At 51.4% G+C, this 15,891-nt stretch overlaps 1 long non-coding RNA gene and 1 pseudogene across 1 annotated transcript in view; one reads left to right on the forward strand and one right to left on the reverse strand.

Moving 5' to 3' along the window:
• The window catches only part of LOC143769239 (uncharacterized), a 281,786-nt gene that overhangs the window by 99,181 nt on the left and 166,714 nt on the right, over window positions 1-15,891 (forward strand). The window lies entirely within an intron of this gene.
• Window positions 14,166-14,366, reverse strand: LOC143771265 (U2 spliceosomal RNA; annotated as a pseudogene).

A 15,891-nucleotide genomic window follows, 5' to 3' on the forward strand; every position in this document is an offset into this window, starting at 1 on the left:
TGCAGCGTGTCATTACAAAGGAAAGTCACACCACCGGGACGGTTAAATGGTCACACAGAGGACACATTGCAGACGTGTTTTCAGTTCCACATGTGCGAGGAGAATACGTTTCTGAGCCACCTTGCACACATGCAGCATTACCGCTGTACAAGGTGGCTGGATAACGTAAAAACGCCTGGGGGAGGGGGGACAGGTTCCCTTCAATTTCAGTTCTTGTGTCTGCGTGGCTTTTGCAGGACACGTTGCCGGCTGCACAGCAGGGGAACAGCTGGCGGTGCTGGACCCCACTGACACATTGGCTGGTGTTTTTCTCTGTGCAGCTAGCACATCTGGGCAAAAACTGGCGGTGTGTTAGAGCCCAGGGACAGCAGGAGGAGGAGCAGGAGGAGGAGGAGCAGGGGGAGGGGAGTGTAGGCCGAAGCCTGCACTGGCGGCAGCTTTGGGTCTGTTGTGTCTGCGTGGCGGTCGCAGGACACGATGCCGGCTGCACAGCAGGGGAACAGCTGGCGGTGCTGAACCCCACTGACACATTGGCGAGGTGTTTTTCTCTGTGCAGCTAGCAGTACCGGGCCCCAACTGGCGGTGTTGGAGCCCAGGGTCAGCAGGAGGAGCAGGGGGAGCGGAGTGTAGGCCGAAGCCTGCACTCGAGCAAGTTGAAAGGAAACCTTTAACCCCCCCCCCCCAGGCGTTTGTAGCTGAAAGAGCCATTGTGTACAGCACTAATGCTGGAAAAGGTAAACTTAGCTCTTTTAATTATGGTCCTTGCACATGCGGAACCTAACAGTTATGAAATGTGTCCCCTCACAGCGTTAAACCGTCCGGTAGGTGGAACTTTCCTTTGTCGTGTGACGCAGCACAGCCATCATTTTTACCCCCTTGGCGCCGTGCGCCGCCTCCTCAGCGTTGTTTTAATCTGTCCCGGAGCCTGCGCTGTTAGGTTAGCCCTTGGCCATGCACACATTTTGCGCTGCCCGTCTTCTGACATCATTTGGTGTCAGGCTGGCTGCGCCTGTGCGGGTGCGCTGGCCGAGATCCCGCCTCGCAGTGTCGTCTAATGTAATCCCACCGCGGGCCTGTGATCCGTGCCCGTGCGCAGTGCATATCCTCTCCTCTCACTCCCCTCCCTACGGCTTTTTCAGACTGTGCGGTGTCACGGCCGTGGCATGCTATTAGGTACCAGCTGACATCGCACAGTCTGAAGAAGCCGTAGGGAGGGGAGTGAGAGGAGAGGATATGCACTGCGCACGGGCACGGATCACAGGCCCGCGGTGGGATTACATTAGACGACACTGCGAGGCGGGATCTCGGCCACCGCACCCGCACAGGCGCAGCCAGCCTGACACCAAATGAGGTCAGAAGACGGGCAGCGCAACATGTGTGCATGGCCAAGGGCTAACCTAACAGCGCAGGCTCCGGGACAGATTAAAACAACGCTGAGGAGGCGGCGCACGGCGCCAAGGGGGTAAAAATGATGGCTGTGCTGCGTCACACGACAAAGGAAAGTTCCACCTACCGGACGGTTTAACGCTGTGTGGGGACACATTTCATAAGTGTTTGGTTCAGCATGTGCAAGGAGCATCACGAAAAGAGGCACTTTTTCCCTTTGCATCATTACTGCTGCACAAGGTGGCTCCTTCAGTAACAAACGCCTGGGGGGGGGGGGGGGGTCAGGTTCCCTTACATTTAACTTGTTGTGCCTGCGTGGCGGTCGCAGTACACGTTGCCGTATACACAGCAGGGGAACAGCTGGCGGTGCTGAACCCCACTAACACATTGGCGAGGTGTTTGGCTCTGTGCGTACAGCACTTCTGGACGGCAACTGGCGGTGTTGGAGCCCAGGGGCAGGTGGAGGAGGAGGAGGTTGGAGGAGGTAGGAGGGATTGCCACACACACAGCAGGGGAACAGCTGACGTTACTGAACCCCAATAACAGAGGAGGGACTGTTGACTGTGCGTACAGCACTTCTGGACGGCAACTGGCGGTGTTGGAGCCCAGGGGCAGGTGGAGGAGGAGGAGGTTGGAGGAGGTAGGAGGGATTGCCACACACACAGCAGGGGAACAGCTGACGTTACTGAACCCCAATAACAGAGGAGGGACTGTTGACTGTGCGTACAGCACTTCTGGACGGCAACTGGCGGTGTTGGAGCCCAGGGACAGGTGGAGGAGGAGGAGGTTGGAGGAGGTAGGAGGAGGTAGGAGGGATTGCCACACACACAGCTGGGGAACAGCTGACGTTACTGAACCCCAATAACAGAGGAGGGACTGTTGACTGTGCGTACAGCACTTCTGGACGGCAACTGGCGGTGTTGGAGCCCAGGGGCAGGTGGAGGAGGAGGAGGTTGGAGGAGGTAGGAGGGATTGCCACACACACAGCAGGGGAACAGCTGACGTTACTGAACCCCAATAACAGAGGAGGGACTGTTGACTGTGCGTACAGCACTTCTGGACGGCAACTGGCGGTGTTGGAGCCCAGGGGCAGGTGGAGGAGGAGGAGGTTGGAGGAGGTAGGAGGGATTGCCACACACACAGCAGGGGAACAGCTGATGTTACTGAACCCCAATAACAGAGGAGGGACTGTTGACTGTGCGTACAGCACTTCTGGACGGCAACTGGCGGTGTTGGAGCCCAGGGACAGGTGGAGGAGGAGGAGGTTGGAGGAGGTAGGAGGAGGTAGGAGGGATTGACACACACACAGCTGGGGAACAGCTGACGTTACTGAACCCCAATAACAGAGGAGGGACTGTTGACTGTGCGTACAGCACTTCTGGACGGCAACTGGCGGTGTTGGAGCCCAGGGGCAGGTGGAGGAGGAGGAGGTTGGAGGAGGTAGGAGGGATTGCCACACACACAGCAGGGGAACAGCTGACGTTACTGAACCCCAATAACAGAGGAGGGACTGTTGACTGTGCGTACAGCACTTCTGGACGGCAACTGGCGGTGTTGGAGCCCAGGGGCAGGTGGAGGAGGAGGAGGTTGGAGGAGGTTGGAGGAGGTAGGAGGGATTGCCACACACACAGCAGGAGAACAGCTGACGTTACTGAACCCCAATAACAGAGGAGGGACTGTTGACTGTGCGTACAGCACTTCTGGACGGCAACTGGCGGTGTTGGAGCCCAGGGGCAGGTGGAGGAGGAGGAGGTTGGAGGAGGTAGGAGGGATTGCCACACACACAGCAGGGGAACAGCTGACGTTACTGAACCCCAATAACAGAGGAGGGACTGTTGACTGTGCGTACAGCACTTCTGGACGGCAACTGGCGGTGTTGGAGCCCAGGGGCAGGTGGAGGAGGAGGAGGTTGGAGGAGGTTGGAGGAGGTAGGAGGGATTGCCACACACACAGCAGGAGAACAGCTGACGTTACTGAACCCCAATAACAGAGGAGGGACTGTTGACTGTGCGTACAGCACTTCTGGACGGCAACTGGCGGTGTTGGAGCCCAGGGGCAGGTGGAGGAGGAGGAGGTTGGAGGAGGTAGGAGGGATTGCCACACACACAGCAGGGGAACAGCTGACGTTACTGAACCCCAATAACAGAGGAGGGACTGTTGACTGTGCGTACAGCACTTCTGGACGGCAACTGGCGGTGTTGGAGCCCAGGGGCAGGTGGAGGAGGAGGAGGTTGGAGGAGGTAGGAGGGATTGCCACACACACAGCAGGGGAACAGCTGACGTTACTGAACCCCAATAACAGAGGAGGGACTGTTGACTGTGCGTACAGCACTTCTGGACGGCAACTGGCGGTGTTGGAGCCCAGGGGCAGGTGGAGGAGGAGGAGGTTGGAGGAGGTAGGAGGGATTGCCACACACACAGCAGGGGAACAGCTGACGTTACTGAACCCCAATAACAGAGGAGGGACTGTTGACTGTGCGTACAGCACTTCTGGACGGCAACTGGCGGTGTTGGAGCCCAGGGGCAGGTGGAGGAGGAGGAGGTTGGAGGAGGTAGGAGGGATTGCCACACACACAGCAGGGGAACAGCTGACGTTACTGAACCCCAATAACAGAGGAGGGACTGTTGACTGTGCGTACAGCACTTCTGGACGGCAACTGGCGGTGTTGGAGCCCAGGGACGGGTGGAGGAGGAGGAGGTTGGAGGAGGTTGGAGGAGGTAGGAGGGATTGCCACACACACAGCAGGGGAACAGCTGACGTTACTGAACCCCAATAACAGAGGAGGGACTGTTGACTGTGCGTACAGCACTTCTGGACGGCAACTGGCGGTGTTGGAGCCCAGGGACAGGTGGAGGAGGAGGAGGTTGGAGGAGGTAGGAGGAGGTAGGAGGGATTGCCACACACACAGCAGGGGAACAGCTGACGTTACTGAACCCCAATAACAGAGGAGGGACTGTTGACTGTGCGTACAGCACTTCTGGACGGCAACTGGCGGTGTTGGAGCCCAGGGACAGGTGGAGGAGGAGGAGGTTGGAGGAGGTAGGAGGAGGTAGGAGGGATTGCCACACACACAGCTGGGGAACAGCTGACGTTACTGAACCCCAATAACAGAGGAGGGACTGTTGACTGTGCGTACAGCACTTCTGGACGGCAACTGGCGGTGTTGGAGCCCAGGGACAGGTGGAAAAGCAGAGGAACACAATGTAGGCCGAAGCCTGAGAAAGTCGAAAGGGAACCTTTAACCCCCCCCCAAGGCGTTTGTAGCTGAAAGAGCCAGCTTGTGCAGCACAAAAGATGCAAAAGGAAAAGGTGGCTCTTTTCATCATGCTCCTTGCAAACACAGAACTAAACACTTATAAAATGTGTCCCCTGCAACCGTAAAACCGTCCCGGAGGTGGGACTTTCCTTCGTAATGTGACGCAGCCCAGCCGTCATTCCTACCCCCCCGGCGCCGCGCACTGGCTCCTCAGCGTTGTTTTATTCCGTCAAGGAGCCTGCGCTGTTATGTTATCCCGTGGCCAGGCACACTTAGCGCTGCCCGTCTTCTGGCATCATTTGGTGTCTGGATGGCTGCGCCTGTGCGGCCGCGCTGGCAGAGAGCCCGCCTCGCAGTGTCTTCTGATTTAATCCCACTGGGGGCCTGGGATCCATGGACATGCGCAGTGCATATCTGAACCTCCACCTCTCACTCATCTCCCTATGGCTTCTTCAGACTGTGCGGTGTCACGGCCGTGGCATGCTGTTAGGGACCAGCTGACACCGAACAGTCTGAAGAAGCCATAGGGAAATGAGTGAGAGGTGGAGGTTCAGATATGCACTGCGCATGTCCATGGATCCCAGGCCCCCAGTGGGATTAAATCAGAAGACACTGCGAGGCGGGCTCTCTGCCAGCGCGGCCGCACAGGCGCAGCCATCCAGACACCAAATGATGCCAGAAGACGGGCAGCGCTAAGTGTGCCTGGCCACGGGATAACATAACAGCGCAGGCTCCTGGACGGAATAAAACAACGCTGAGGAGCCGGTGCGCGGCGCCGGGGGGGTAGGAATGACGGCTGGGCTGCGTCACATTACGAAGGAAAGTCCCACCTCCGGGACGGTTTTACGGTATCAGTGGACACATTTTATAAGTGTTAAGTTCTGCGTGTGCAAGGAGCTAAACAAAAATAGCTACCTTTTCCTTGGGCAGCATTACTGCTGCACAAGGTGGCTCTTTCAGTAACAAACGCCTTGGGGGGGGGGGGACAGATTCCCTTACATTTCAGTTGTTGTGTCAGCGTGGCGGTCGCATGACACATTGCCGGCTACACAGCTGGGGATCAGCTGACGTTACTGAAACCCAATAACACTGGGTCGTATGTTTTGACTGTGCAGACGGCACGTCTGAGCCTCAACTGGCGGTGTTGGAGCCCAGGAATTTAAGTTCAGGTGGTAGAAAGATGAACACAACAGGAGACCTGGATAACGTATACAGTGACCTAATTATTCAATCAGGAGGAGGAGTGGCAAATTCCGGCGAGATCCAGGCCTTGTTCATTTTCAGGAAAGTAAGCCGGTCAACGTTATCGGAGGATAGTCGCATGCGACGGTCAGTTAGTACACCACCTGCAGCACTAAAGACACGTTCCGATAATACACTGGCCGCAGGGCAAGACAGCACCTCCAATGCATACTGGCTTAGCTCTGGCCATGTATCCAGCTTTGAGACCCAAAACTTGAAAGGGGAAGAGCCGTCTGGGAGTACAGCAAGAGGGCAAGACATGTAGTCTGTCACCATCTGACGGAACCGTTGCCTCCTGCTGACTGGAGCCGTCTGTGATGGTGTAGACTTTTGTGGCGGGCACAGAAAACTGTGCCACAGTTCGGCCATACTGGTCTTGCCTTGGGCAGAGGCACTGCTTCTGCTCCCTCTTTGTGCAGAGCCTCCACCACGGCCTGGACGCACTGAGCTGCTTTGGAATGCACTAGCAGCACTTCTCTCAGTTGGAATGGAGAAGATGATGGAATTGACCAGTGTGTCTTGGTACTCCCGCATTTTTCGCTCCCGGTTCAACGGTGTGATGAGGCTTTCTACGTTGTCCCGGTAGCGAGGATCGAGGAGGGTGAACACCCAATAATCAGACATGTTGAGAATGTGGGCGATGCGGCGGTCGTTTCTCAGGCACTGCAGCATGTAATCCACCATGTGCTGCAGACTGCCAACTGCCCAAGAAACGCTGTCCCCTGCTGGAGGCGTGATCTCTGCCCGCTCGTCATCACCCCACCCTCGCTGTACACACTGAGTACTGGACAATTGTGTAACTCCCTCCTCTGGACGGATGTCTTCCTCCTCCATTGACTCCTCCTCATCCTCCTCACAAACGGTCCCCTGCCTACGCGTTTGTGAGGAACCACGTGGCGCTGACTGTCCAGAAGATGATGGAAATGGTGAATCCTCATCCTCCACCTCTTCCACAACATCATCCCTTAGCGCTTGCAGTGATTTTTCAAGCAGGCAGATAAGGGGGACAGTCATGCTGACTAGTGCATCATCTGCACTCGCCATCCGCGTGGAATAATCAAAGGGACGCAAAACCTGGCAGACGTCATTCATAGTGGCCCACTCTGTGGTTGTGAAGTCTGTACGGCGCTGACTGCGACTTTTTTGCGCCTGAAGCAGCTGGTACTCCATTACAGCTTGCTGCTGCTCACACAACCGCTCCAACATATGTAACGTGGAATTCCACCTGGTAGGTAGGTCACATATGATGCGATGTTCCGGCAGGCGGTGTCGGCGCTGCAGAGCCGCAATGCGCGCTTTTGCCGTGCTGGAACGCCGCAAGTGAGCACACTCTAGGCGGACCTTGTGCAGCAGTGCATCAAGATCCGGATAGTCCCTCAAAAAGCTCTGCACGACCAAATTGAGCACATGTGCCAGACATGGGATGTGAGTGAGGTTGCCGAGGCCCAGAGCTGCCACCAGATTTCGGCCATTATCACACACTACCATGCCTGGCTGGAGATTCGCTGGCACAAACCACACATCGCTCTCCTGCTTGATGGCATTCCAGAGCTCCTGCGCTGTGTGGCTACGATTCCCCAAGAAAATTAATTTCAAGACGGCCTGTTGACGTTTGGCCACGGCTGTGCTCATGTCGGTCGTAACAGGTACACGTTCATCACGGGTCCATGTGGAGGTGGACTGTGACGGCTCCTGCAGCGATGATTCTGAGGAACTGGTGTAAGAGGAGGAGTCAATGCGTACAGAATGGATTCCTGCAATCCTTGGAGTGGGCAGGACACGTCCTGCGCCACTCGCACGGTCTGTACCCGGCTCAACGACATTAACCCAATGGGCAGTGAGGGAAAGGTATCGCCCCTGTCCATGTTGACTGGTCCACGCATCGGTGGTGAGGTGGACCTTGCTACTGACGGCGTTCAGTAGCGCGTGTTTTATGTGTCCCTCCACATGCTTCTGCAGGGCAGGGACGGCTTGCCTGCTGAAGTAAAAGCGGCTGGGCACATTGTACTGTGGGACTGCCAATGACATCAAGTCACGGAAGCTGTCAGTCTCCACCAGCCTGAATGACAGCATTTCCAGTGACAGAAGTTTGGCAATGCCTGCAGTCAGAGCCTGTGCTCGTGGGTGGTTTGACGAGAAAGGCCGCCTTTTCTCCCATGCCTGTACTACCGATGGCTGTAGACTGGGCTGGGAGTGTGTGGATGACTGGGAAAGTGGCGCTGCGGGTGGAATTACAGCGGGTCTCTGGACAACAGGGGCAGAGGTTCTTCCACGGCGATCCTGGGAGGACGCCGAACCAGCTGCGTGTGAGGTAGAGGAAGAGGCAACACGAGCTGAAGAGGTGGTAGCTGCCGCTGTTGGTTGGCCTACCTCTTCAGTGTGTTTTTCTAACTCCGCCGGGTGCCTGTTGCGCACATGTTTCCACATGTTGGAGGTATTGAGGTTGCTGACATTTTTCCCTCTTTTGACTTTTTGATGACACACGTTGCATCTGACATAGCAAATGTCATCTGCAACTGTGTCAAAAAAGGACCAGGCACTGCAAGTCTTGGGAGCGCCCTTTTTGGCTTTTGGAAGAGACATGCTCCTAACGGGTGCCAAAGCGGAGGCTGCAGGATCCGCAGTCTTCCCCCTCCCTCTCCCTCTTTGGGCCGTACGGGGAATCTCTTCCTCAGAGCTGCTCCCACCACCTTCCTGTCCCTCACGCCAAGATGGGTCGAGGACCTCATCATCTACACTACCCTCTGCCCCCAACTGCTCCTCCTGGGTAGTCTCAGCAGCAGAGCACGCACCAGTAAGTGGCACCTGAGTGTCATCATCAGCTGATGCGGCCTGCGATGTGGTGACCGGAGCCACTGGCCCACCCGCCTCTTCAGAGGAAGACAGAAAAAGCTGTTGGGCATCACTGCACCCTGCCTCTTCTTCCATTTCTCCAATGCTGCTTGGCTGGCCCCCTGTTTCCAAGCCAAGAGATTCAGAGAACAGAAGTAGAGACGGCTCCTGTCCTGGGCTCTCTGTCTGCCTGGGCAATTTGGCAGGTGGTGAAGAGACAGATGGCTGCTCTCCAGTGCTCTGTGTCTGAGAGGATGTGGCACTAATGGAAGTTGATGCATTAGCTGCCATCCATCCGACAACAGCTTCAATTTGTTCTTCACGCAGCAGCGGTGTACGGCGCTCGGACACAAAGCTTCGCATGAACGACTGTTGCCTGGTGAAAGTGGGTGCTGATGAGTCACCGGTGCCCGCAGCAGGCACAGAATCCCCACGTCCCCTCCCTGCTCCGCGACGGCTCCCACGCCCCCGTGCCTTACTCACTGCCTTCTTCATCTTGGTTGACTGATAAAGATAAGCAGAAAAGTACTAACGGATTTGTGTGCTTATTCCTGAGCAACTCCTCCTAACAGGTATAAGAAGCACTAATTATCTAAAGTGTGGACTAGACACAAATATGAGCTAATGTGGCCTACAGAAATGTAAAGTGGTGTAACTGGTGTGTTTGGTGAACTTTATTATTTATTTATTTTTTGGGGGCTGAACTGACAACAGATAGAGCTGCAGTCACACGGAGACCGTGCAGACAGACGTAAACGGCGCTACAAGGCCCAAAAACCCTCCTCTACTTTATCCTATGTAGTGTTTTTCCACAAATTAGCTGGAGACGGGTGGAAAGACACTAATAGGATTTTTTTGAATAAATTAGCAGCAGACTACACTATTTGGAAAAAAAAGAAAATTGATTTGGCGGTATGACGCAGTGAAAAACCCTGAGCTGGAGACAACCAGGCTATAGCTGCTCACAGATTACAGGGCGAGCTGCAGTCACACGGAGACCGTGCAGACAGCCGTAAACGGCGCTGCAAGGCCCAAAAACCCTCCTCTACTTTATCCTATGTAGTGTTTTTCCACAAATTAGCTGGAGACGGGTGGAAAGACACTAATAGGATGTTTTTAAATTAATTATCAGCAGACTACACTACTTTGAAAAAAAAGAAAATTGATTTGGCAGTATGACGCAGTGAAAAACCCTGAGCTGGAGACAACCAGGCTATAGCTGCTCACAGATTACAGGGCGAGCTGCAGTCACACGGAGACCGTGCAGACAGCCGTAAACGGCGCTGCAAGGCCCAAAAACCCTCCTCTACTTTATCCTATGTAGTGTTTTTCCACAAATTAGCTGGAGACGGGTGGAAAGACACTAATAGGATTTTTTTAAATTAATTAGCAGCAGACTACACTACTTTGAAAAAAAAGAAAATTGATTTGGCGGTATGACGCAGTGAAAAACCCTGAGCTGGAGACAACCAGGCTACAGCTGCTCACAGATTACAGGGCGAGCTGCAGTCACACGGAGACCGTGCAGACAGCCGTAAACGGCGCTGCAAGGCCCAAAAACCCTCCTCTACTTTATCCTATGTAGTGTTTTTCCACAAATTAGCTGGAGACGGGTGGAAAGACACTAATAGGATTTTTTTAAATTAATTAGCAGCAGACTACACTACTTTGAAAAAAAAGAAAATTGATTTGGCGGTATGACGCAGTGAAAAACCCTGAGCTGGAGACAACCAGGCTACAGCTGCTCACAGATTACAGGGCGAGCTGCAGTCACACGGAGACCGTGCAGACAGCCGTAAACGGCGCTGCAAGGCCCAAAAACCCTCCTCTACTTTATCCTATGTAGTGTTTTTCCACAAATTAGCTGGAGACGGGTGGAAAGACACTAATAGGATTTTTTAAAATAAATTAGCAGCAGACTACACTACTTTGAAAAAAAAGAAAATTGATTTGGCGGTATGACGCAGTGAAAAACCCTGAGCTGGAGACAACCAGGCTATAGCTGCTCACAGATTACAGGGCGAGCTGCAGTCACACGGAGACCGTGCAGACAGCCGTAAACGGCGCTGCAAGGCCCAAAAACCCTCCTCTACTTTATCCTATGTAGTGTTTTTCCACAAATTAGCTGGAGACGGGTGGAAAGACACTAATAGGATTTTTTTGAATAAATTAGCAGCAGACTACACTACTTGGGAAAAAAAAAAAAAAAAGGAACAGTATGAGGCAATGAACCACCCTCCCTGAACTGAATACAACCAACTATGGATGGCCTATGTGGCTGCACTCAGACTGGAGACTGGGCTGCACTCACACACACACACACACAGACCCTGCAGATCGCTGTGAAAACAGCGCTACAAGGCAAAAGCAAGGTGAATAGTAGGTGAACACAGCGGTTGCTAAATTAGCCTTTGGAAAGCACAAAGAAGCAAATCGCTATCTCTAAACTGTCCCTCAGTCAGCAAACAGCGTCCTGTCACTAACTGAATTCACAGCAGAGTGATCGCAAAATGGCGCCAGCGACTTTTAAACTGCATCATGACATCATTACACCAGCCAATCACAGCCTTGCCAGTAGTTTCATGCCCTCCATGCTAAACAGGATGTGCCCACACTTGGAATCAATCTCATTGGCTGAATTTCTGCTTTTTGAATCTTAGAACTTCCGATTCCGGTATCCGATACGCGGCAAGTATCGGAATCCCGGTATCGGAATTCCGATACCGCAAGTATCGGCCGATACCCGATACTTGCGGTATCGGAATGCTCAACACTAGTTATAAGTCATCATCGGAGGGTTCGGTCTTGTCGTCGACGGTCACGAGGGAAGAGACCATGGAGGACCCTTCATCCGACAGGACTTCGGATGGCCATATACTTCCCGGGACGAACTCATTATCCATTGGTACTGTCTCCTTTGTCAGGCAGGCCAGCTCCCATCCCTGCTCCTGATCTCCCACTGGTCCCCCCTCCGGGGAACCAATCGGAGGGGTCAGATCGAGCTCAGGGGCCGGCTGTTCTCTGACCGGAGTCACAGGAACGACTGAGGCAGTCACCCCAGTCTCCCTCTCCATCTCTGAAGAGGGTGGGGTTTCCTGCTCCTCCATGGGCATCTCTTCGGGTTTCCCACCTCCATCAGGGGGTTCCTGTGGGGGTACTTCCCTTGATGCGCCACCTGTTTTTTTTTCCTGGATTTTCCTCCTTTTAGAGTCCGATTTTTCGCGCCCATGAGTTGTCCCGGAAGATCTCAGAGACGAGGGTTGGCTTTTGGCAGGAGCCGCTGTACCCTCTGCGGGGTCCTCTTTTTGCTGCCTGCTCTCCTTCTGCCGTTCCCTCCTGCGTCTCGCTTTCTCGTTTCTCACTTCAGTATAGCCATCCTCACCTGTACCAGGTACCTCGTTTGACTCGTCCATCGACTCCTCCTCACCCTCCTTTGACTCGGGGACAGCAGAACCAGCCGAGGGTTGGCGGGGGGCCGGAGGCTGCTCTTGCTCTGGTTGCACTCCTTTTGACTTGTTTCTTTTTGGACAAAAGGAAAAAGAATGACCTTTTACAAGACAAATTGTACACACATTCTCTGTCTGGCATTGTTCAGTTCTATGTTCCTGGCTTCCACATTTTGCACAGGTAGGGTCACAATTTGAATGTCCATATAGTTTACATTTTCTACAGAAGGGTGGCATGCCATTAAAATAGAGGTCGCCATTCGTTTTGCCAATTTTAAAACGAGCTGGTGGTAAATCTACTCCTCCTGGTTTTGTGGCATTTTTAACACAGGTTACAACATACCTCCATTTGGAGGTCCAAATGCCGCATTCATTTAAAATCTTCCCCAAGCAAGTAACTTTTTTAAAGAAACCCAACAGGTATCTTCCAATTTCGCTCTCTTGCATATGGGGTGAATAGATTTTAACAATTAAGAGCCTGGTCTCTTCTAAATCGTGGATGGCAAATTTAACCCCTTTAAGCTCAGGGTTTTTCCGGATAATCGCATCAGGGGAGATGACTTGGTCGCAAACATGCTGGTGGATACCTTCTCCGGTGAAGGTAACATCATAGACACCACGCCTCGGATAGTCCTGGATGGCCAGGATTTCGTGTTTCCGGACTGAAAGAGCCTTCTCCAGAATATTGCCAACCACGAATTTCAGTCCACGGCCATCTCCTCCACCTTTCTCAAAATAGATCCGGACCGTATGCTTCAGAAGAGCATAGGCCGGAACATCACCAGGATCTGGGTCCATGGCTAAAGGGAAACAAAACGGGGGTGTTCCGCAACAATGAAGGGCACCAAGTAATCCAAAGACTACCTGGCTAGGGCGATCGCAACTCGTTGCCCAGGGACTAAGCCCACCTCCCAATAGCGACAAGGGATTGGATCCCACTACAAGAGTGGGACCCGCACCCAAGGCCGAGAGGCGGGGTACCCCAGGCACCTAAAGAACTTCGACCAAATGCAAGAAAATCCTACACTTGATCTTAGCCAAGAGGCCGAGAAGCGATACTGAAGCCGCTGTGCCCCGTGGGCCGCACCAAGGCCTACCACCAATACCCATTGTGGAGACAGAGCAAAAGATTGCCGCCGCAGGGAGGACATTTTCAGAAACTCTGGAGGCCTTCTCAATGACAGTTCTGCTGTCAATGACAGTTCTGCTGTGTATGTGTGTCTGTGTGTGAGAGACGGAGAGTGTGTGTCTGTCTGTCTGTGTGTGAGTGTTTGTTCAAGCTGTGCACGACGCGTTTTGAATCTGCATAACTCCGCCTACTTTGACCACACCCTCCAGCCAGCCCCATTGTGACAGCACATGAATGTTCCGTGCTAAGATTCTATCTACTGCGGGCAGCGCACCTGGTTGGTGAAAAGCATTAGAATGCTCACACACACAGGTGTAGATGGACAAGACAAGCCTATTCAAGATCAGCACAGGCACCATTTTTACTTATTTTTTTCTTTTAAAAATGCATATAATACAACGCATTGAAAAGCCGGTGGTCCACAAGAGGGAGACAATGTTTCAAAAAAGAATTCCTGCGGTCAGAAATGCAGTATGTATGGCAGAACTACTCATTGGATACTTCAATTTAAATAGCAAGTGCTGACAGACAACAGGGGCCTAGTTTGGTAGCCGACACAGTATATTTGCAACACTGTAAGAAAGGCCTAAATCTTAACACACCTGTTGCAGCAACCAGTAAAGACAAATTGATTGATTGATTGATTGATTGATTGATTGCATATTGAATGCAATGCAATGTTTGACAGACATAGGTGAAAGCAAGGCCAGGCAAGGCGCAGAAAATGTTGCAATTGGCCAGGAGAAATCAAACAAAATGCTACACTTGGCCTGAGAAAAGTGCTTCTTTGACCCTGAAATCAATTCACATAAAGGGTTAAAAGACAACTCACGCTGATTTCAATTCAATCTGTTTTTAGAAACTGGATCAGAGAAGGAGTGCACTGGTCCCGGAGATACTGCAATAACGGGTCAATGCGTGGAGTGGACAGAGCAAGCTCTTCTTCCATCTCCCTGTTCCAAAAATCCATTTAATATATGGTCCCCAAATAGGGGACGTATCAGATATTAAACTGATAAGAACAGATAAGGTTTCAACAAAATTTTATTTAGTCATAAGACATAGAACAAGAAAATTTGAAACCTTTTGTGCAAAAGAAACATAAAAAATTACAATAATAAAATACAACAACATGAAACAACTTAATATAAAACAGTATTCCACATATAAAAACACCATCTACGATTCGCTTCTTTCTTCCCCACATCTTTAACATCCTTTAAAAAATAAATAAACATTTCACTAAAAGCCAATTTAATACAATCATTAACAGAGATAAAATCACGGTTAAAAAGTAGAATGTTTCTCACTTTCCAGATTGCATTTTTGGCACAGTTTATTATACACCAGCATATTTTGAACTGGTGTGTAGTGGGGCAATTAAAAAGTCCATATAAAACATACTCATAGCTAAAATCTTTAAGACCACATACCCATTTTAAAAGTATCCCAAATCTCCCCCAAAGTTCTTGTGCAAAACAGCAGTTCCAAAAAAGGTGTAAAACAGTCTCATCCTCTCGGCAAGAGTCTCTTGGGCACTTTGCCCGCGCCGCCAGGCCTCTCCTATGCTGGAAGTCTCTGGTTGGGAGGCACTGGCGGGCAGCCATCCATGCAAGGTCTTTGTGAATGTTGGCCAAGAATTTTCCAAAGACGTTCCTCCACACACGCTTGGATCTACTCCATGAGAAGTTGCTCACAGGGGACACTCCTTCTTCTCTTCTCAGATGAACCATCAACTTTCTTCTGTCCAGAAGGAGATCGGCATCCAAGTCTTTTAATTTATGAGTCCTTATCACCTTTTCTAAAACAATAAAATGCTTGGGCGGGCATAATAAAATGGGTGCTGATAAGCATGGTCTGAACCATTTTTTAAAAATAAAACCACAAGTATATTTTAAAAACAGACTAAAAGTAGAATTAGTGTTAAAAACTTTAAAACAAAAACAAAAGAAATTTACATACAAATACAGATGCAAGTCAGGGACATCTTTTCCTCCATTTTGTTGTTTTTTATACATCTCCGTTCGCCTCAGCTTTTCCATTTTTGATCCCCAAATGAACATAAAGATACATCGAGTTAGTTTTTTTAGCATCAACTCAGAAGGAGGATATACCATGGCAATATAAAGCATCATTGGCAACAAAACAGATTTAATGATTAAAATTTTTCCCTCAATTGACAAGCTTCTCAAATTCCAGAAGGAGAGTTTTTTCACTATTTTATGTTGTACCTCCTCCCAGCTCACGTGTCCATCATTTTTAGCGTCAAATACAATTCCCAAGATTTTAACATTGTCGTGCTTCAATTTTACTGCTGGTAGGTCATTTGTATCCCAGGAACCCAAAATCAAACATTCAGTTTTATTAAAATTCATTTTAAAACCTGAAGCCTGACTAAAAAAATTGGTGCACATTACCACTCTCCGGAGTGAAGCAGGATCTGTACAGATGGCAGTAACATCATCCATGTATGCAAATACTTTGACTTGGGCCCCTCCTCCACCCGGAATAGGAACCCCTCGGACCACTTTGTCTCTCCGGATCATACACAGCAGGGGTTCCATAGCACAAATAAAAAGAATTGGGGATAATGGACACC

The sequence above is a fragment of the Ranitomeya variabilis genome, chromosome 4 (assembly GCF_051348905.1).
Source record: "Ranitomeya variabilis isolate aRanVar5 chromosome 4, aRanVar5.hap1, whole genome shotgun sequence".
Taxonomy (NCBI): Eukaryota; Metazoa; Chordata; class Amphibia; order Anura; family Dendrobatidae; genus Ranitomeya; species Ranitomeya variabilis.